The following is a 23,600-nucleotide window of genomic DNA, read 5'->3' as shown; positions in this document are numbered from 1 at the left end:
AAAAAGAGAGTGAAAAACACCAGAAGTTTAATCGTTTTACAGCTTAATTTGGGACCCATTTGTTATTTGGATTGGAGGGTATGGTTGCTTTTTCGGAGAACTGGAGCCTGCCGGTCCACGCCGGTCAGCTATTCGGTGTAATGTCATTTAATCCCCAATCAAACCTAATAAACTTCAACTTCAAATGCTTCAACAAAAAAGATTTGATGATGGGGGTACATATAAAAAAAGGCCGAGGACCCTTCAATCCCAGTAGCAAATCGGATGATAATCGATGCAGCAGCCAAAGCTTCTTTCTCTCTCTCTCTCTCTCTCTCTCTCTCTCTCTCTCTGTCGAGCCCAAATTTCGCATTTCGATATGTCTGTGTTGGGCTTGAAATTCGAAACCCGTCCAACGAAAATGATCGTTTTGTGGTGAGTTTTAGTGTTTTATGTTTTTTTTTTCCGGTCGGGGTTTCGCTTTATGGAACGAACTGTATCTTTTATTGCCTTTTTTTTGGAGGTTTGAATTGGACCAACATGGTTTTGTGGGGGGTTTTATGATGTCCTTCCTTTCTGTGGAAACGGAAGCGCTATTTGTGTTTGACCACATGTGTATCCTTTTCAAGGCAGGAGTTGTTGATTATGATTTTCTTAGGAATGGCGATAAATTAGGTATAGATTGTTTTGAAATTAATGTATTAAAAAATCAGAGAAGAAGGACTTTTCCAATAAAATTTAATAAACTATAATACAAATATTGGATTGGATTGGATTGGTAGAGCACGCCATAATTATATGAACACTTGCTCTTACAGAATAAACTTCATTTAGGTTAAAGCAATTTTCTATCACATTTAGATGATTCTTGTCCCTAATTGCCTGTGCGAATGTCACTATAAAATTCTCCCCAAAGGCGAAACAAATCATTCCTGCAACATGTCTTCGTAGTTTCACATAGTACATGAAGCATGTTTATCCATTCTTTATGCATGAAAAAAGCACAATTTTAGCAGATCGCAGGTCGTCTGTAAGCTTCGTTATGCTAAGCTATGAAGAACCAAATGTTTGAGCGATTTACGACAAACAGTTTCAAACAGAGTTTTATAATTTTGAAAAATGTTCCGGGTGTCTCAGAGTAAAATACGATTAAAAAATGTTGTTCATATAATTATGTTACGCACTGTATATTTGGTTAAAAATCAAGCAGTTGCTCTAAAAGTATTAGAGGACATTTAAATGATTATTTCAAAATATTTACGGAATGATTTTTCAAATATAACTCAGCTAAAAGTAAATTGAAATCTTGCCTGGTAGAAAAAAAAAAAAACGATCTTTTCAAACGAATCACAGTACCGTCGTGCAGCATCCGCAGCACCGTTTCACGCAGGTCAGTCACGCCAATAAAATCATCAAAAAATCATCTCCAATGTCCTCACCGCCGATGCCGATCGATAACATTTGCATATATCGATTGCTTCAGGCGCGTAGCCAGCCAGCCAGCAAGCCAGTCCCCAGTGTCCGGCCGTAATCAATCGACAAATTATTGAAATCATATTCTAAACGCACACGAAAGCGACGAAAAATGCATCCCGTCACATCCGACAATCCGACTCACGTGGAAGGAAAATGGAGAGAAGCAGGGCGAAGAAGAATCCTGCTGCTGCTGCTGCTGCTTCGGCTGCCGGTTGAAATGTCGTCAACGGGTGTAATAATAATCGTAACTAATCGGATAATGGGAAGCCGCTGCCGATGAGGATCGTTCCGATCGAGCAGTGCCGTGTGGCTGCGTTCAACCTTCTCGTTCAACTTCAACGACTCAATAACCGTGTCATAGGCATGTGGAGGCACGCAAGACTGTAGGAAGTTTTCACTTTGGGACGCTGTTTTGGCTGGAATGTTTAAAGAATTTGGTGCTTTATTTATCGATAGCTTTCGTGCTCCCGCTGTTCGGACGCGAATGTAATGTGTTTGATCGTAATAAAATGGTACAAAGTCTCAGCCTCACGCTGTTTCGAAGCCATCGAAATCTAAATACCGCTTATCCGGTGAGATTGTACGTTGGAAGCTGGAGTTCCGTTGCTCAATAATCGATTTCTTCTCACCAGAGCAAATCTTTACACCTCAATGTGACCTTTTCGAGCGGAGAGGACTCCAAATTTGTGCCCGATTTGGGGATGGTGCTTTTGCTAATCTGTTCCCAGAAACAAAATGTTCTAATTTGTTGATAATCGGAAGCACAGCATCACACTTACGAAACTTACGGCCCACTGCTGCTCCGGTGGATTAGATTTAACCATTCCACGAACTCGCGCAATCGTTTGTGCAATAAATCATTTGGGCTCGCCGCGTACAGCACGCTTATCGCACAAGCCTCAATGTCAATCGTGTCCCATTAAGCAGAGCACGTTAAGTTCTGGAGGTTTTGAAACCTCGTCGGTAATTAACGATCCGGCACTCCGGTACGTCCGAGGCCCGAACACGCAACAAACCGGTCGGATTCTTCTTCAGTAAATTGCAAGCCACTGGCTGGTGATCAGCCAGCCCGACCCCGACAGATAGCTGAGACAGACGGAGCGTAAACATAAATATTCAAATATGCTCCTAATAATGTGTAATTTTTCACCAGAAAACAAGTTCCCCAGCGAGGCACGATCGGCCAAGATCGCACCGAAGAATATCGATTGGTGTTAATTGTATTTTTAATTTAATATGTGCGCCAGCGTCAAGCTGTTCCACCAACTATTGGTCTACCATTTAGTAGTGGATTAAAATGCCATTTATCTTGCGTGTAACGTGCGTCCTTTAAATTGAATAGATTACAACGGGGAAACTTGTCTGCCCATGCTATCAGGCCCAGTGGTTCCAGAAAACATCCAAACGTCATAGGCGCCTCTCGTTGCAGTGAAGTGATTGATAACGTGCTGCGGCGGTGGCACGGTACAGTTTTCCTTGGGAATTTCATCATAAATCCAGCTCGCCTTCCAACAGCGAGACCACCATCAGGACCGGAGTCAGGAAATTAAAAACTTCCACTCCAAAACTGAATTGAAACGCACACTCGCGGTCTCATTAATTCTTGTTTACACGAGCCTGCCTTGTTGGGTGGTGCTGCTGTGATTGAGATGCTCTCTGGACGGCGCCGGAAGTTGATTGGATTGACCCCGGCCGTAACCTCGCCGCGGAGAAGGCGATAGTGTCTGCACAGCGCTCGAGCCGAGATGATCCCCTTTCGATCGATGGTATTTAATTTCGTGTTAGTGATTTCATTTCACAGTGCGTTGTGCTGCTATCAATGAGCATCACTTCGTCCGGTTTGTTGTTGTTGTTGCGACAATGAAGCAAATGGAAGAAGGAAATTAAGCAATGAAACACAAAAAAAACACAGCAACCGAAAGGAACAAATTTCAAAAACACACTACAATGAGTCAACAATAGCAATTAAGACAGTTTACATCCCACGAACGGACCACCCCGAACGGACGATGATTACGATGAGTTCCAGTGTGGTTTATCAATTATGAAGAGCATTTTTTGTCGTTATTGTTTTGAGCTCATTTTGATAGTTTAATTCTTGGTAAGTAAGTGGAAAGTTCCCTCCTAATAAATCAAAACCGTTTCCTAATCGGAATCGTCTATTTCTTGAAGCGCGTTGCCTCTACTTGTTGTTGTTGAGCAAGGAGCAGTTCTGCGTAAGCAATATATTGTACTCAGTATAGCAAATAATAAAATTGTTACGTCTTGCTTGTAGTATCTATCAGTGAAAGTTGCTCTTATTTCATAGTGACGATCGTCCAAGGACCGTTCTTGGTTCTTGGTTCCTTGGAGCTCCATAAGGATGCTACTTGATTTGTGAGGAATCCAGGATAATACAACACTGTATCAGTGGTGGATCGAGGTCTTTGGAGGCCCCGAGCGGAATGGCAGTTGAGGCCCTTCTAATTGTGGCTCGTTTGTGAGTAAGACCAAAAGGATTTCTCTTGCGGATGAGGCCCCGAGCGGACGCTCCTTCCACTCCTATTTCAAGATTTTCTATCCAAAGATCTAGAGTCCTAGCAATCCAGTCAACTATTTCTTCTAACCTTCAGTCAATCAATTTGGAGCAGCTTTGGAGAACAAAGTCGAGGTTCAATCCAAAGGTTTTTTTTGTTCTCTCCTGATCCATGAGCAAAAAAGTTGGGAATGATGATACATATCCTGACGATCGTTTATAATTGCTTCAACATCTGAATATATTCAGAGACAGTTCCACAAGGTCCTAGAGAGTTGTATGCCTGTAATACAGCACTGGGAAGGAAAAACAAGGTTCTGGTAGTTTTGTCCTTCTGCAACTTGAGCTTCTGCATCCAGCATTTATGCTTATGATAGCCATAGTCAAAGTCTCAGACAACTGCCGAAGGGCTACCTCTGAAGGCGTGACATTATTTTTCAGGCAAGCTTCTTTGACGTAGGATTCGAGTAAAATTAGCATTAAAAGCATTAGCAGCATAAATTCAATACCAAACGTGTAGAACCCACACAAAACGTCTCAGCTAACAGCTCAATTCGCTTCGCTATAATCATATTACCTCGCGAATAAACAATAAGAAGCGCTTTTATTAGCTCCATTACAATTCAAATACACTATTTACATGATGCAAGCGGCAGCTGTCCCTCCGAGATTCTGCTTTCTTTCATATGTGGCAGGGTTTTGCCCAACCGTGTCAACATTCTCGAGGGAAAATTTGAATATGGTGATTCAAGCCAATCGGCGGCCAATTTTCCGCCGATATTCAAATGCGGGCTGTACTCCTTTGGGAAGAACACAACACTTCAAGCCTTTCGAGGAAATCATAAACAAAACGGCTATATCGAAGTGTGTGAAATGTGTTTTTGAAGCAGTGTCTTGGATTTTGTTTGCAAATGTAGTTTTTTTAAATTCCAAACTTTTCCAATATACACCGACAGTCTTTATTTGCGTGCGTTTTCAATAATAAAAAAAGAACACAAACGAAAAGCGTGATCATCATCACCATCGCCATCATCATCAGGCGCATAATAATCATAATCAGCACCAGTCGAGCTGGAGAAGAAGTACGCTTCGGTTGGGATCAGATTTCATGGCGTGTCTTCGATCGAACAGCAAACGAACGAGCAGCGTGTTTAGCATGTCGCTTTTCTCACCCCCAGAGAGAGGGAGAGAGAGAGACACCGTTTTTATTGGCTGGAGCTTGGGGATTTTCGATGAAATCGATGAAAATAAACATCGTAAATGGTTTTCTGATTGTTGAAAGGTGTGTGTGTGCATATTGTGTTGTAAATGTAAAATAGCAGGCAGCCAAGGGATTTAGACAAAGCTCGGTAGGTGTGAATGAAAAGTGTGCGAAAATATTTTCCCGAGGTGGCAGTGGGGCTCATAAATTTGCAACACACTTATGGTTGAACTTGTGATAGTTTTCGTCGCCAGAACTCTGATCCACTTTGAGAAAGCAGTAAGTGAGGCATATGCGACACCATTACGGTGTCCTGATCAATATTTATGGGCAGAACGTGTTGGAGTTGGCGCTTTTCACTTGCGAGCGTTACGTGCGTCACGAAGCGTTACGTGCGTCACGAAGCGTTACGTTATTGTCACGAATTAAAAAGAGAAGAACATCTCTTCATAACCTTCCTAAGCTACCGATTGCCAACCAAGCAAACCATAATTGCCCACTTCTAACCCCTTTTGCTTTACGAAAACTTCAAACAACGCTTGCCGTTTATAGCCGAGCAAAAACCCGTAAACATTCACCATTCGGTGCTAATGAGTTGTAACGAATGTAATTTAATTCATTCCGGTTGACAATCCCGAGAAGCGGGTTTCCTTACCACTACCCGAACGGCGCGGATGAATTCGGAACAGATTGCGTGTTTTGCCCGGGTCGCGAGAGAGAGCGAGTTCGGGGCGGCTTTTTCCAATTATAACTCTTCCGAAAGATGAGCACCCAGGGTGATGATGAGTTTGCGACTGCGAAAACAGTGTCCCGGCCCGGTGAAAAGAAGCGTCTAGGTGAGCCTGGCACAGGAATCAGATAAGCATTTGCCATAAGCATCGGACGGACTGGAAACCCCGGGAAACCGGGGGGAGGAAATAGAAATTGCCCAAAATGGAACTGTCAGGCAAGGCGACAAACAGCCAAGGCGCGAGATAGCCCACACATAAACACAAAAGAGAGTTATCGGTGGTAGGAAATCTGAAATTAAACACTTCCAAAATAGACACTGCACACCACGCAGTCGATCGAGCCGATGGGTTTGGGTCGGAAATTCGTCCGAGGGTTGCCACTTATCAATCCGTGAAATTATTTCACAAAACCCCGAGCTCGGGAAAACCTTTTTTGATGTATTTTCAACAGACGACGACGATTCGGTGGTTTTGCTGTAAATATCCACTACAATCGTTACACATCCCCGGAAGGAATGTCGCTATAATGTATGTGAAGCCTGAACGAGTTCGGCACTTATTTGCATTTGAGTGAAGTGGACATAAATTCCGTGTTGACCCTCGTAAAAAAGTGTTTTACTTTAATCGACAATATTCCGCTTTACCTTTACACACTCAGCACAATCCTTTCGGGATCGGTTGACTCTCGCTCTCCTCTGTGATTGCGGTCTCTCAACAATTCTGGTGTGGAAGTCAAGCACCATCCTTTTATTGACCTTTTTCTGTCCCCTTTTCGATTTCATCCCTGGGAGGGCTCTGGAACGTCGCCTTCGAGGAGATAAACACACATCTTATATCCGACCAATAAGAGCACGTATCCCAGTACAGGACAAACCAAAAAAACACAAAACCGAGGAGGGTTGTGATGATTGTGCTGATTCAAATCCAATTCGATACACATTTGTCTAATAAGCCGTGTCTAAACCTCCCCACCCACCCGCAATCCGGACACCAAACCAAAGCCCTGCTCGAAATCCATAAAACAAACAGACCTGCATGGGACGGGTAGATGCCATGCGTGGAAATCCTCGGAAAATGGACGGGACGACAATGAAAAGAAAACCACACGGAAGGCGAAACCTCAAGACGGTCGGTTGCTTCCGGAATACGAATTGGCTTATTTTTGGTCCGGGTGGGTTTTACGGTGGTGTTAGCAGGAAGTGGCTAAACTCGGAACGACTTTACCCACCTATCCACAGGGTGGCAATTGAACCAGGGATACACACATTTACATTTTGGGAGAATAAAATCTCGACTAGCGTAAAGGGACGATAGAACAGAGCCAGGAAAAAAGGGGTCCTTTTTTTTGCTGCGAAGGTGGTAACTTCAACTTTACATACATGTACATCTTTTTTTGTTGCGAAACCTGAACAATCGTACATGGCATGTAGCCATGTGGAAAATGGGATCAAAATTTATACGGACCGAACTGATGCAAAACATGGTCAACATTCTAATTTCTTCTCCCGGGTAAGATGGATGGAGGACAATTTGAATATACACACTCAGCCACACGTTTACGATCGAAATCAATTTTAATGCCAATTTGACTTCGATTGCTCTTTTTTCGTCGTTGGTATCGTTGGAAAGAAGGGGGGGGGGGGGAAATCGAATGTGTAAATATATGCATTGGTAGCGTTAATCGATCGGATACTTTGTTTTGGTCCTTGGGCTGGGTTTACTGGGAAATGGGTTGGAAAATGCAGAGCGACAAAAGGTAACATATTGAGGCAGGGTTGTCTCATTCTGGAAACTTTTACCACTATTTAAAACCTGCTTGAGACAACAATTTTGGTTAAGTAATTATATAAAATATGTAAAATAAATCGCTACATAAAAATGCTGTTTAAAATCTTTCCTGAAATTTCCTTTTTTATGAAATAATAGAGTTAGTATAAAACTCTCTTCTTCAAGAGGTCTGTTAGCCAGCTCCGATCGTCTTCAGGATGGGATGTGTAAATCAGCAGCTCAGACTTTGCAGGTTATTTTAATAATTAGATTCACTTCAATGGCTGGATTGAGCATGGCAGAGTAGTATTTAATTAAAAAAAAATAATCAAAAGTGCCAAAACCAATACCTTAATGATTTGGGGTCAAAAATTAGTTACTGACAAATATAAGTAAATTCGAAGTTAAAGGTTAAAGTAAAATATAACCTCCTTCTTCTTCTTCCTTGGCACTTGAAAGGTCTCAACCTGCCAATTTCTAGTTTTCTGTGACTTTGTTTCATCCGTAGCAAAGTAGTAAAGGGAGGCGGTCGGGATTTGAACCCTGGTCCTGTGAAGACCGGCGCCGCTGCCGCCTTGGCCACCGGATCGCCCCATAAGGACCCTCTACTGTCTGAATTCTTGAAAATTGTCTATACTTAGGTCCTAAGTTTGGATGGCGATTGATGGACAAGACTTTTTAAATTGCTCAGTGGTCTGGTAAATTAATTTACTTCATGCCTAAGCTGCTATCATCTTCTTAGCTTTGGGTTTCATTCCACATAGACGCGAGTTTCTATTGAGTAAAAGAAAACCAGAAGTATTCCAACAACTTCCATACGTAACGAAAAATATTATCACACTAAATTTGAGAAATCTGGTCGAGAAATATACCATATGGGAACCCTGCATCATTACCCAGTGGAATAGCAAACCTCATGGGGAAATTCTAACAGAGGGGCAGGAATGGTCGATTCGTTGTCGTCACGGCTCGTATGTCGCATTAGTGGTTTGATGCAATAGCTACTCCTCTTTAGCACAATACCACCAGCTATTTATGTGTGTTTCTAACCCAAAGAGAAAATACTTTTAATCGCAATCGATTGGTAATCATTTGTGCGCTCGAAAGGATGCTGTTATAAATAAATTTATCCTTCACTTATCTAACTCGCTTTGGAATAGTTAGACTCTCGTGTTAGCATCTCCTCCAGTGACAGGTGCAACCGTAACTAACCGAACCAAACCCTTCATTCTCTTGGAACGGGTCAACAATCACACTCACTTGCTCGGTCCACCCTTTCAAAGTGCCCTCCCAGTTTTGCTTGTCGATGATCTCATAAATAATCCCACCGAAAGCAGCATTCGGAGCAGCTTGTTTTTTGTTGCTTCGTGCTCATTCAATTACGATTGGATTCGGATTCTTTGCGGTTGTTCGGTTCGGGCCCCCTTGTGAACACGAAAGGAATGAAAAATCAACCGGTAAAGTGGTCAATTGGAAGCGAAGAAAAGTGGGAAAAGGGTTTGACTTTTCGTGGTTCGTTTTGGGTTTTTTTGTTGTTGCTTGATATTCATCATGCCCTTTTTTACTTGAGAAGGGTGATCCGGTTCTGTGTAATAGTTTGCGAGACATCCCTTTTGATTTTGAGTTATGATATGTTGGGAGGATAGCGATTTCTCGGTGGCATCAGATGTGCATAAGATTGCAGTTTGTTTGAATTATTGTTATCGAACGGCAATTCTGCCCCACCCAAGGGACATATGGATTAAAATTGAAAAGTTAAAGAAGGTATTCAAACAGACACAGCGAATGTTATCAAATAGCATTTTATAAACATTAACACAAAGTTGCTAGCAAGTCGAGGGATGGATGTCCTCGGCTCGGGGCACAAAAGTTATTTCCTTCTCTCCAAGGCTTTTTCAACCAAACACACACACACTGACACACACTGATGATCAAAGGTGGAAAAAGGGCACCCGATCGAAATGTACGTGGCAGCATCGCATACACATCGCTTTCCAGTCACAGAAGCACGGAGTCGAGATGAAAGAAATAGATTGTATATGAAAATTTAGATTAATTGGATGCCAAATTGGATTGCCAAGCGGAATGCTTATTTCCTATTGGACTTTGTCTCCCTCGGCTTGGGTGAAATCATTCCTCCCTGCTAAGCATAACTTTTCGCTCTCGGAATGTGTTTTCTGTGAGTCGGAGGACCCACTCGGGATCTGTGGTGCCATGCTTGTGGTCCGTGTCCGCTTGGTGGCAGTTTTATTTCGAGACTTTGAGCATCGAAAGAGCAATCAAACTGTTTGTGGTTTTAAGTTTTGTTATTACCGTGCTTGGTTGGTGGAAAATGCACGGGACAAGTGTCGCCACGGGTTTTTTTCGGGGGTGAGCTAAACCACACCCAGGGCACAAAGTTTGAAGCGCAATAGGCAAATCATGCCACGAAATGTCCTGCGTGAAATTAAATTAGCTACAAAAGTTATGATTTGCTGTCGTTCGTCGAGCAAATGGAGAGAAGGCAAGTTGGAGCAAGGCTGCCTAAAATAATAAAAAGTTATTAAGGAGCGTTTTTTTTAGATCCACTTAAATAAGATTCAGAAAATTTGATTTAAAATATAAACATCAGAATATTACTCCAAATCCAAATCGCTACTGGCGCTTATTTCAAAAGTTCCTACTCGCCACGTATAACCTGCAACTTTTCGACACCTTTACTGGCTGAGCTGTCAATAGAGGCTTAATTTACTTTCCTTTCCCCTTTTGACGTGGCCTCCAAAAATTGCTCCAAAACTCTAAACTACCCCGAAACCCGAGTACGACTGTGCCTGCGCTCCGCAGTTCTAATGCTATTAATGACACTTTAATTGTACTACGACGCGCCAACGAGAGCCAACGAACGAATAGCTCGAGGAAGGTTGTTCTTTTCTTTTCTTTTCTGATGGGGAAAATAGTTGCTGGAACAAGTTTACAAAATGGCTACCAAAAGTTTAATTTCAGTTTAACCTTTTGTCAGACTGTTTGGCCGTTTCGTTCGGCAATCCTTGGAGATCGCCAAGCCGCTATTCAAAAACTCATGTAACATGTAACACAGGGGAGGGTGTTTAAAGTAATCCGTTGAGTTTCTAGAGCATACAAACTAGCAAAATAGGTATGGTAATGCATTCAATTGACAAATCTATAATTACAGTACGCTACAAATACCCAGTATTTTCAATGAGCTCCGATTAATAATGCATACGGAAAAAAGCTCTCGTTTTGTAATACGCTTATACGGCGTGGAGTCTCCATACGACCAACCATTATAACCGCCCGAAAGCACGCAATCGCACCGATACTATCCGCCCGGCAGCTTCGAATGGCGGAGGAAAATTGAATGTAGATTAACATAATAACATATTAATTATGGGTTCAAAGCGAACGCTTTCAAATGCGCTTCGAGTTGAGCGGGGGGGTTTGCCTCATTTTTCTCTGCTCACTCTCATCGAAAATAATAATCACTATTTTTAGATGGTTTTATTTAAAATAGGTACAAGCATTAAATAAACAACTGAATAATGCCAGCCAATACACATTCAACCCTTGTACAAGACAGCAACCACAACACGTTCGCGTTGATAAAATCTTATCTTGCCTTCGCTGCTGCTGCTGCTGTTGTGCCGGAAGTGACACATTAATTTCCATTCGCCTTTCCCCTAGGGGACGCTTGCACATGCTGCCTCTAAAAACAGAAACCATAGAGAGAGAGAAAAAAAAACACAAAGAGTTTTCCCGCTTGTTGTTGCTCGTGAATGTTAATTTCCCCGACGGGTTGAAGAGAAGAAAATGCTTGCTCCATTTGTGTCCGGCGTGCGCAAGGATCTCCGGGTCGCCATATTGTTGTGGGTTTGGTGAGTGAGGTGAACGCAGAAATAGAAAACAAGTGTCCACCTCTTTTGGACATATTTTTAAACCTTTCCCTTCACCGGCTTCCTGCTTCCTCCTCTTCTGCCCGAGATATCCGAATGCATCTGAATGTTGATAGAGCAATTTGGCACACCTAATGAGCGCAAAGCGTTGTTGGCATTCGTTGGCAAGGAACCGCCGTTCGGGAAGGCTTTCAAAGGTAAACCACTGGAAGTGCGCTCTCATCCCAGCCGACTAAACATATTTGCCCAGCATTCGAGAACTCCGACACGATCACACACTCGTTATGCCGATGCCGCTGAACAATGGCTTCACAAACAAGCAGCCAACATGAAATGCCCCTTAAAAACACCTCACCGAAGCGCGGAAAAACATAGGCAGCCCCCCAAAAACCGAAGAAAAAGACAGCAACGCCTCTTAACGTCTTAACGTCCAACGTCGACTCTCGCGCGGTAAATTATCTTGAAATTATTTCTGCTGTTTTCAATTTTCGGTTTTACTATCCTTTTAACGTTCGTTCTTATTATCTCTTCACAATTTATTGCCCCGGGGGGCGGTTTTGCGCATCCCGGTGTCTTGGGACTTGCGTATGCGCTTGCCTGGCGTGTGTTGCGCCGAGCCCTGGAACTGGTTCGGAACGGCTGAGTCTGTTTGGGCATCAATTATAAGCTTTCGTGCCGACTCTGACGGGCGTTTTTTGTTTCGGTGCGCTCGAGGGTTGCACATCGTGCTGGCGAAGGGTTGGTTGTGCACCTTAAGGAAGATGCCTGATTCTGAGCACTGAGTGAGTCTGTCCGAACGTCGCTATGAGCAATGCGTGCAGCAGTACGGCTAAAGACGATCAATTTGTCGGTAGGTGCGACATACAACAGCACGAATGTATTATTGGAAACGCAGTCCGAGGGACTAATGAAGAACAGTGCTGGGTTTGGGTTATATTTTTGAAAAGATCACGCGACTACTTTCAATTATTGCTCATTGGCGGGGGAACCAGAACGAATGCGTTTAAGCGAAAGAACGAGCAAATTAGCTCTAAACAGATCCAATTGATTTTGAGCCTGTTTCTGTGGCGATTTTATGCAACTTGAAGTTCAACTTTGGAAATGTACTTAAAATAAAATTATTGAAACATTTCAGAGTAAAGAAAAACTCTCCACTCAGTACGCACTGTAGATATCGTATGCCTCTTTTTGTGATCAAAGGAATCCTTGCTACTCACAACATCCTCCTATGGTTAAAGCCTTCCCCTGGCTTGACTTCAACGCTCCGCTCCACTTTCCTTCCTTCCCGGCCGCGTTTGTCCTGCCGCAGGTCATCAACGCTGGGGAGCTTCATTAATTTCAACCAACGTCGGCCGAAAACGACTTCATTCCCGACGGCTTTTTCCCGCAATCCGACAGCGAAAGGAACAGCAGCAGCACTTGTTTCACCGCTTGAAGGATCCAAGGAAACGGCGAAGGAAAAATCCACCTAAAACAGAGAGGGAGAGAGAGAGAGAGAGAGAGAGAAGCAGCACGTGTGTGAGAGAGAACGAAAGGCACAAAGCAGGGAAAAAGAGCATAAAATTTAGTCGTTGTGTTTGTTGGCATTTTTACAAGCTTCTCCCTTTCTTGTCCGGGACTTGTATCCCACTGCCGGATAACAACACACAGAAACTCCGGGCGGATGAAATAAAAGGCAGCCCCCAAAAGGCCCGTCCTCCCCCTCCGCCCGTCAATGGGCATTCCCGTGGTTCCGTCACGCCGTTACGATTATTATTATGCCATCATGCGCGGCCTCTCGCTTTTGCGGCACCGACCGGCACCAAATAGAGCCGCTTTTTGCTGTTGCGTCAGGCCACGGGGGGCACCCTTGGGGAGGGGAGGGGGTGGAGAGGTGTTTGAGGGGGGTCACCACCACCAACCTTCCTGCGGAGCTTTAAGAAGCGATCGCTTTCGCGATGTTGGGCTAACTTTTCAAGCGTCCCTCACGCTGCGCCCAAGCGGCCTTCCACCCTTCGCCGGGGCAGGATCGGACCGGGCACGTCGTTTATAATCGAATGCGAATGCGAAACCCCACGGCACACCGGTAACACGAAGCAACATTTCACGAAAGCTGCATAAAATTGGAAGTGAGAAAATGTCTTTATTTACACGTTTTGTAATTGAATAGTCGGCAAATGAATTATTTTCAACCTGAAGTGGATTTTCTGCTGCCTCCTTTCTTTGTGGGCTGTTTTGTTTTGTGTTTTTTTTTGTTTCTCTTCGTTTTCGGCTCTTTTTGCTTTGCTTTGTGCGTGTTTTGTTTTTCTTTTCTTGCTTTGTTCTTGTTACTTTTAAATGTGTTTGCTTGTTGGCTTCTCTGAATGGTTATTGTTTGCGCGATTGTGGGCTTTTATGGCATGAGGGGATGGGCTTTTTTTAAATAAGTTGTCTCAGCCACCCTACTTGTACGGTGCTTGTTAGGTGTATTTTGTTGTTTTTTTAAAGGTTTTTTTATATAACAAAAAATATTTAAGACAATTTTTTTTAAGAAAAGACACGTAACAGTAAAACGACAACAAATCGCGATTGAAAATAAATGAATAATAACTATCCCGTAATAACGGACGCACTAATTGATGACGAAAAGAAACCAGCAAAAACAATCAGTATTTCATAAAAATTAACCTCAATCAGCACTCTCGACTCCCTTACAACCCCAACGGCACGATCATCCGCCTGCAACGCGAACGACCGATGGTGAAGCGCACACGCTAATAAAATGATTCATAAGACGAGATTGATTGTTTGCGGTTGAAAACGAGCGCTAGTTGAAAATCGATCCAATCCGATCCATTCAACCTTCCCCCCTTGGACAAAGTAGAAACTTGTGCACCGGATTAAGCCCGGCGAATGGAGGGTGAAAGCGAAGGAGCAAATGTAGCTCTCGCACCCGACACGTTTGATCTTCACCACATAACACGCATTACTGGCGCGCAGCATAATCACCACTTTCCGATCGCCTCCACGATTGGATGGAGGTTGCATTTTGTATTGGACGCGTTCCATTTTGTGCCTGTGCCTCGCGGAGGGATGCGTGGTATTGACAATCGGTTATGGAGCTTAATGTCTTAATCATTATACCATATGGAGCAACCTACCCGAAGCCGTTCCGAGTCCTGCCACCCTTTTGTTTCAGAGCTAACCCACATGAAACGGGTCCAGAAATGTGAGAGAAAAAACAGGCGCGATAATAGCGATGCTTAAAATTAGATTAAGAAAGAGTTTATATCCCTCTCGGCAATGCGTCGTTCCGACGTTGCTGAAGTTCCTATCGAGCACCTATCGAAAGGCTCATAATAAGATGTAACAAATCCTCAATCGCTTCGTTTTGCAGTTTTGTTGTACACACTCTTTTTTCACTTTACACACCCAACACCGCGAGCTTGTGAGCGCGCACGCGAGTTAATTATTGGTGAGTTTCTCGTAAATTCACATCTTCTTCAACCCTTCGCCATTCGCCCACTTCCCGATGGCCAGCAGAACGAACAACGCTCCGTCGAAGAGCTCACCAGGAACAAGAACCGTCGCAGTGCGTGGTTTCCTCAGTAACGATCAATAAGATTAAAATACCGAAACATAACTTTGCTCAATCGGATCACATACCGGAGTATCGGGTCCGTTCGGAGGGAGCAGCATCTCCTTTGGGTGTGATTATCATCCCTCTTCTTCCTAAAATGAGCATGGAGAGGTTTATTAACTGCGTTACAACAAGCCGACTGGTTTGGCGGGCTGTGAACCAAACGCATAAAACTCCGGCTCGTTCGTCCTCGCGCTTACCTCATTTGTTTCGCTTATTGTTAACACCACCTCCTCCTGCATTCCCGGTGCTCCACCAGTGTCCAGTGTCGTCTGTCCGAGACCGTGAACAATAGCACACTCATATCAAAACACATACGCCCGTCTCCGCACAAGGCTCCCCGGGAAGGTTGGATGACTTCTTGAAGGAAGCAAATCGGTGTAGAAACGAATACATCAACTCTAAAACTATCATTTGGTGCTGTTATAAATGTCTACCTTTTGACAGTTAATCATAAAACAGGCAATATGTTAAGCAACGCAAGCGAAAAGAAAGGCCTCAATGGAGCTGAACGGTCTCCAACACGATTCTTTTTTTTCCCCCCACATGTCCAGCTGATCCACAGATTAGGTCTCATCAGCAACACAGCCAACGAGCGAGACAGGCCCATCAACAAAACGGCAATGGTCGTGATCATGATACGTACCTCGATCGTTGCTCCGTCTTTGCCTGCCGGCGGTGACTATTTCCTTTCCTGATGCCCGAAATTTGGTTTGCCACCAAACATCGTCCGGCTTTGATTTTGGACTTTGCTTTGCTTTTTGGACATTTTCTCTGACATTCGTGCTCACTGCTCCGGCCAGATAATAAGATGCGCAACAGTGCCTTCGCGTCGTGAATGCGGCCGCGGCCAGAGGTTCGCTGTGTTCATGTTTACGCTTTTCCCGTCCATAATTCCAAGCTGAAATGATAATTATTATTAAGTTGTTCATTAGGTTTAAATCAATTATTTTATTTCTTCTTTTCTCGTGCCGCGCTCACGGCACGCATTTGGTACGGGCGAGACCGGTGCCGTGACCAGGAACATGGTCACGAAAACGGGCCCGGCGCGCGGTACCGCTTTGGGGGCTTTCCGTTTTTCTTTTTTTCGGGGTGCGCTTCCACCGGGACGAACGGTTCGGGCCGGGACGGTTAATCTCTTTCTTCGGCGAGAATCTCCCGCTGGGCAGCCGCCGTTGGTACCGCGGATTGGTAGAGTTTCGTTTCGTTTTTTTTACGTACGTTCGGCACGGCGGGAAGAGTTAATTTAGTACCGCTAACGTTACGATTTGATTAATTCTTACCGACACCTTGAGCCGATCGTCATCGTGTTTGCGGTGCTTTTCTTCCCTTTTTTCAGTTTTTCTTCACTGCCAACACTTTCGAAGGAAATTTAAAGCTCGCCCAATATCGGCAACGGACCGCTTTTCGGTGCCGTTGTGTGCGTGTGAGAGTAATAAAAACGTACCAATCCTGAACGGCAATACCATTTATCATCAAACGTTTGGACACCGACTGGTTTGGGTGTTAAATATTTTCCCTCTCCACACGGCGTACCGACCTTTGCGGTGGTGTTGTCGGTGAAATTAGTAACATCTCATTATGGGGAACAATATGCTAAAAAGGATCACTGATAGATTTGCTTCAGTTGCAAAACGATGCCTATAAGCGGCGTGATCTTTATATTGTAATAAATCGGTAAATAGCAAGCTGGTAGGCCAATTACTGACAATGTTGTTACCGTGCGGCATCGTTAAACCACTTTCTGTGACACGGACAGAAAATAGAGCGAAACCGCCTTTTAGAGGAAAATCAATCTCAAACAGAATGGAATGACTGCTTGTGCCGACATCAATGGTCGGCTTGCGGCAGCTAGTTTTTCTCGCAAAACATAATTCTCCCCCACCGCCCGTCTCTGCGCCATCGATGGGGATAATAATTACCTGCTAACCGACATTGAAGAACGATTACTTTATTCACGCATCCAACTACGCCTCGAACTCGAAAGGTCTCGGGCGAAATCGGCTGCTGCGACAAAGTTGCCCGTCCAATATGGTCAGCCGCCAGTACGGGTTGGAGGGTTACGGATCGCTTTAGCCTGCTGCCCGTGGCTCATTTTCCCAACCAGTGCGGCTTCTTTGAGAAGTCACGCCTTAACGCCGCATATGGAACGCGAGATGATTGTTTCGGTTGGAAACATTTCTTTTACGCTTGCCTCCCCAAGGTGATTGTGCCAGAGTTTTGCAGCAATGTTTCCTTTCAAAATGTGTTTTCTATTGGGGGCGGATGAGAAATAGGATCGGAGACATGTTTTGTTTTCTGTCTGTGCTCACCTCATTGCTGTGTGTCTTTCTCCTGCCCAAAGGAACGTGACTGTTACATGTGGTTTTCTATTTTCCTTCGCGGGATCGTTGATTATGGCTGGTACACTGGTGGAGAATAAATAACAGGACAACTTTGCGGCTTTCCACTTGAAAAAGTTTACCGTGCAAAGCGTGCCGATTCGAGCATTGAGCACAAAAGTTCGGACAGCGATGGTGGAAAAGTCACGGCAAAAGCACAGGCAGCACAACTTTTAGAATGCCATATTGTTTTCTGTTCGATTTACTTTGTTCAACTTAGTTGCTGCTTAATATCTATCACACTGTTTCTCGAGTTTTGTCCCTGCGGCGTTATGGAAGTTTGCTGCGGATTTTGTATCGGAGATTGTTGATAAACAAACAGGCGCAGTTGGAGCTGTCAGCGTTGACAGGACGATCTTGTTTGATTCGCCCGGATAATCGAGAGATACCGAACAGGAAAAGTGTACTAGAGCGAGAGCGAGTTCGAAAGAGAGAAAATACTACAGAACAAGAGAAAACTAGTGGAAACAGAAACATTCAAAGTTGCTTTAATTCGAAGATTTATATTTTGGGATTCCAAATATGCTGTTCCACACACAACACATTCAATTAAAGTATTTAATTAACAAGGACAATCTTTTCACAATGACAAATGTAGCTCGAAAGCACACTCCAATCTCTCCGTTCAATGACTCGGAAAATAGGACAATCCCACATTTGATTCCTGCCTTTCCTTTTTTCCCCATTTCCATACCAGCCCTTTTTTGTTCGCTCGATTATTAGCATAAACCCCTTTTCGACCCTTGCCGGTGCAAAAGAAACGCTCCATGCCTGAGGTTAAACATTTACATTTTAATTAACCAAAGCCTGGCTCGTACGGCCGGAACGTGGTCGCGTACATCTTGCGTCCCTTTTATGCTGACTACCACCACTCAAACCACCCTTTCAATTTCCCAACGGACCTATGCGCTGCGTCAAGCACAACAAACCCTGCAGCACCCGGACCTACCACCCTGGGTCAGGCTTTTCCTGAACGGGGAGGGTGAATTTTCCACACGCCCGCGCGGGTGTGAGATGCAGTAATAAATGGTCGGCAATTATTAGCCCAAGCTGTCCGATAACACAGAAAGGGTTCGTACCATGCCAAACTCCAATCGGCGCTATCGATCGCTAAAAAAAAAAACACCCAACCAACCCCAACCCCGGGAGCGCGGCAAAGCAAGCCCACGCAATGGTAGGCGCCCCCGAAGAAAAGCGTGTTTGTGTTTTTATAGTAATTATTTTGTTCACATATTTCTTTTTTTCAATCACCGCGTGACCGACGGCACGCAATCACGCAGACAAAACACGAACACGAACAAAAATATTGCTGCTATGTTCAGACTTCGTTTTTGCAAATAATTAACGGAAAAGCAAGACAAAATAGAGCGAAAATCGGCATCGTTCTATTACACGGGACACGTTCGCCGAAGGTGTTTTCTAGAAGAAGGTGTAAACTTCGTTCTTGGTGCAATGTTTTGCCTAAGTCAAGTCCTAGCGCACAACAATTGAAAATTAATTGACGAATAGTGAGTGTCATCTGTCGGAATTCCTTTTAATTACAAAACAGCGGCTATTTTAAAGAGTTATTTAAATTTAAACACATCCAAACTCAACCCCTTTCCTCCTGTCCTTGCAGTTGGACTTGACTTTTCGTGTCGTGTTGTGGAACTCTCCTCGGGTTAGTTTTTCCCCCTTTGCATACATACATGCGCACTCACCCGTTGATTTATGCGTCCCAGCAGAGTTCGTGCGCCGTCCCAGGCAGCTAGCGTATCCTCGCAGTATCGCCATTCAACGCGCCATAATTCACACATCTGTTTTCATAAGAGACTTGTCGTTCTGGCCTGACTTGGTGGAAAACTGCCTCTGCTGCAATTGATTGCATTCTGTGGTGTTATTATTTTCGTACCTTTTCGATAGAATCAAACGTATTTGCACAGTGTTGTAGTAAGTAGACTTCAATCACGCTACAGCGTAGTGCATGTAAGCAAACCAGGCTCGTTAGTTAGGTCAGGGAAACATAAAGAACCGGACCAGAGTTCGCATTGGCACCTGCAACGGTGTGACCGTTTCATTTACTGAGCTGCATGCAATGTGTGCCGCCGTTCGGATCGTTTGTCATCGGTGACAAGTGTTTATCGATTAATCCTTTGCCTGGGAGATGCGTGATTCGTAAATTGTTCCACAGGGACATCGACGAAAGGGCGAAAAATGGCGGACGGTTTAGTCGGCGAAATAAATCGCGACACAGGGGAGTTCTGGTCCATTTGGTTCTAGCAGGGATCGCAACAAGAGTCTTGCTGAAGCGTGTGGTTCGAGTTGCAAGTAATGCAACTGCAGTATAAGGTTGAAATATTGCAAATAAATAAAACAGATTCGATTAAGGACAAATTATCTTCTACTGCCGGTCGTCACTTGCTCCTGCCGGTACCGGGTTTCCTTGACGCGACACAAACGATTCTCCGATCGGTGATGTCCGGGCCACGGTTGCGGTTGTTTCGTACGACCAAGTCCCAGGTTAGCTTGGTTGGTTGCAATTTATCGTGCGCATGATAAACGCCCCATTTCGCTCTTGCCGGTTTTAGAGGGACGAAAATTTGGCCGAATCGATTGACCCGAGCCTCTAATAAAGATTTTCGTCCGGTACGGTGCGGTGCGGACCGACCGTTCAAAAGCGCAACCCGTATGGAAACATGGCGTCGTAAATTGCTTAGAATAAATCACTCGACGGCGCACGTTCATCGTCAGTGCAGCAAGGATGCTGTCGTTTGAATGTGTCGTCCGAGGTTGGTGGAATTAGTGGAATAAATTTTGGCGCGGTCAAGATTCGATCTTCGAGGCAAGGTCTTCGGCCTAATGCAGACAAAACACAACTCACGGGAAGCGTCCGATAGCGTGAAGCGTTAAATTTATTAACTTCCGATTGACGATCGTTGGGGCATCATAAATCGATGCACCAAGCTTTCCACCAGCACACAAGCACGGCTACAAGAGCAGCGTAAATCTCCGCTTTAAATAATATCCTCAAAATGATCGATGTTGCAAAGGGAAAAGAAAACGGGCGAAGGACGAAAACTGCTGCTGGTGCTAACCACCATTAACAACAGCAATAATAACAATAATACCACCAGCAACACCGCCCCGAGTGGAGCAACTATTTATTAGCAACATATTTGCGGGCCAGATCGACGGCCAATTACAACACTCTCGGAGCTCCTAAAAATGGGGAACAACGTGTCGAGAGAGAAGGAGAGAGAGAGAGAGAACGAACGAGCAAGAGCGTGAAGAAAGAAAACAAAGCCAGGGAGAAAAAAAACAAGAAAGACACAAAACAAAAAGTTGCGTTGCGTTGAAATTGTTTTTAAAGGCGTGATAATGCGACACGCCCCTCCCGAAGACCGGAGCAAAATAACAGCATAAAACATAACGCGAGCATAACGCGAGCGCGGTGACGACGTCAGCGAGAGCGTGACGCACGTGACGTTCGCTCTCTTTCACTGACAAGTCGCCATTGTGGGAAATTAGTGTGCCCCTTTCGCGTTGTAACTGAAGACGGCGCGCGGTTGCTTTTTCCTGTGAGAGAGTGAGAGAAAGAGAGAGAGAGAGCGATTGAAGAGGGAAAATTTGTTGAGAGGAAAAATAGGGGTGAGTTGGACCGAGACGGCACAAGAAAAAGGCACATGCGTGTGGAGCGAAAATGGTTGCTTCTTCTTGGCTCGGAGAGCGAGAGGAACAACCCCCCTGCCTGCTGGAAACGTCATCCCCTCCCAATATAATGGGGGGATGTTTAATCTTTATGTAGACGCTCCGGAGCTGTGTAGCTGTGTTGGTGATGGCTCGCGCTCACAGATGGCTAACGAGATGAGTTGCTGTTCAGCTGGGAAAGTTGTGTGAAGAACGAAGTCATTGGACAAAACCCGGGTCCAAACTGAAGAATTCTAGGAGTTAATGAAATTAGCTAAGCGGGGGATTTCAAGATACCAGAATGACACGAGAAAACTCTAAAACTGTTAAAAATAGCGAATCTCGACGTCTTCCGATAGGTCTTCCTGAGTCCTTAAAGACTTCACGCTTATCAGGTGGATCAATATCGATTTTCCCAACCTGACCAGAAAAACAAACCCAGACAAAGTTTCTGTGTCTCGTCTTTTTTGCGTATGCAATGCTCAGAAGAAAGGCACAACGTTTGAGCGAATCTTTTGATGCTGCGCATAAGGTTTCTTCTCCGGTCTTACTGCTCTCCACAACAAAGTTGGCCAACGGAGGGTGGAGTCCAGGACCTTTTCGGCAACTTAGTGTCATCCTCGGGAGAATTCTCATTGCGCAAAATGTGTTCGGTTCCAGTATTGCCCTCCAGAAGCCCGCGGACTCGATATTGAATGGAATGGATACGTTGAACTGAAATCTGTTCTGCTTGCTGGTCCCACCACCGACAAGTGTTTGTGAGAGCGTCTCACGTTCGCCCTAATGGAAATAATCGATAAACGCCGAATAACCACAAATTGTTTTTCGTAGAATCGTGCACAAACACACACACACATTCTCTCTACTAAGCGCCATTTTATGTTCTCTATTTAATTGGCTTTTCATGGAAATGCTATTAGAAATTAATGTCCACCCCCAAAAAAATCCCGCCGGGCGAGTTTTTCGAGGCGCCAGGAACGCTCGCCATAATTCACCGTTTGCGTTTTGTGCGTGCTGGCGTGCGTTCTGGGGAAGGAAAATACAATTAACACATTCCGTTAATGATGAGCTACAATCAATTATTCAAAAACAGCAGCCAGCCATATTGTTGGCATTGTTCGTGTGGCATTATTCGTGTAATCATTCATCGAGTGTAATTTGAGTACGTTTCGTTTCGATTCGATTTATTTCTTCGGCCAGCTTGGGGATGTTTAAATCGATCGCTTATGGTAAATAAATCCTAAGCCCCCATCACAGAGAGCGCAGAGTAAAATTTGTGTGAACACCCGGACCGTGTGCGACACCATGTGGTCAATCGATTAGCGATCGATTTAGCTCACGGGAGCATTTACCACCACTGGGCGTCGAGGCAATAAAATACTCCAGTTTTCCCAAACCCTCCTCCACCCCTTCTAGTTTCCCAACCACCAGGCGGGGATAATGATCTCGAATAAATATGTGTCCGGACGGCACAACGAAAATTGGAATTTTATGGACCACCACACCTCTTTCACTACTCAAACTAGTGCTTGTGAACTGTTTTATTTAGCTCGGGGGCTCATTTTCCACGGCCCACAAAAGCCCCGTGCTCTTGACGGTTGTCAAAAGTTCATTTATTTTCGGCTTACACTCTGCCCGGACATTACGCGCATTGTTTCGGGGAGCCAGTTTTGCTTCATGGGAAACGAGTGAAGCCTTTTGCTACAGTGCTTTAAAGTAAAGCGTTATTGACGATAAAGGAAAAAGCGAAATTCGAGCTTTTCTACGAATTCCTGAACTCACATTTTCATCCTATTTTTTATTAGGTGTGAATGGAAACGGCCATATTATGGTAATGTGGAATGGAGTCTAAATATGATACTCTCTGAGATTATTACTTACTGCTTGGAGGAAAATCCGTCGGACCACGAACAATAGACAGTTGGGAGAGTGATTATTGTTTTGAAACTGCTACACCACCACTGCGGGAAACAATTGTGGAAATGGATTTTAATTTTTATCGCCCAAAACTATGTGAATTTGAGTATAATTATTTCCCTTAAAATGATGTTTAGAAACTGCCATTACCATCAAAAACACTATGAGAGAGTGGAAAAAAGGCTACATTACCATAGAAAACAATATAACTCCGCTTAATAACACGTTTCATTGAAACGTTATTTTGAATTTGAAATATTTCAAATCAACTACCACAATCCAGCTGTGAAGTAGTATTTGTTTGTTTTGGTCCCATCAAAGCACACCTGTACCTCGCAACCGAAATAAAACCACTAAACTAAAGATGAGCAAAGATAAATGAAAAATGGGGAAAAGGGGCTTTCTTCAATTATGTACACCCTAGTTTTCCCTAGGAAAGGGTCGATTTTTCATCTCCTTTTTTTCTCTGTCTCACCCCG

General features: G+C 44.2%; 1 protein-coding gene and 1 long non-coding RNA gene across 7 annotated transcripts in view; one reads left to right on the top strand and one right to left on the bottom strand.

The window, feature by feature from the left end:
• Nucleotides 1-23,600, top strand: part of LOC118505231 (homeobox protein unc-4-like) — a 62,981-nt gene that overhangs the window by 4,481 nt on the left and 34,900 nt on the right. The gene's annotated exons all lie outside the window — the stretch shown is intronic.
• Nucleotides 11,070-17,889, bottom strand: LOC118505267. 3 transcript variants are annotated; one of them, XR_004905395.1, is made up of 5 exons: nucleotides 17,470-17,889; nucleotides 15,804-16,058; nucleotides 15,358-15,564; nucleotides 15,184-15,249; nucleotides 11,070-13,027 (listed from the first exon to the last, which is right to left on the bottom strand). It is a non-coding gene; the product is annotated as an uncharacterized LOC118505267 (long non-coding RNA). The 3 variants fall into 3 exon arrangements; XR_004905394.1 differs by lacking the exon at nucleotides 11,070-13,027 and having other exon boundaries at nucleotides 13,417-15,249; nucleotides 17,470-17,887; XR_004905396.1 differs by lacking the exon at nucleotides 11,070-13,027 and having other exon boundaries at nucleotides 13,417-15,249; nucleotides 15,358-15,517; nucleotides 17,470-17,887.

Source organism: Anopheles stephensi, chromosome 2, assembly GCF_013141755.1.
Source record: "Anopheles stephensi strain Indian chromosome 2, UCI_ANSTEP_V1.0, whole genome shotgun sequence".
In the NCBI taxonomy this organism is placed as follows: Eukaryota; Metazoa; Arthropoda; class Insecta; order Diptera; family Culicidae; genus Anopheles; species Anopheles stephensi.
Note: the sequence above shows the minus strand (reverse complement) of the source record. Positions and strands in the feature narration are given on the sequence as shown.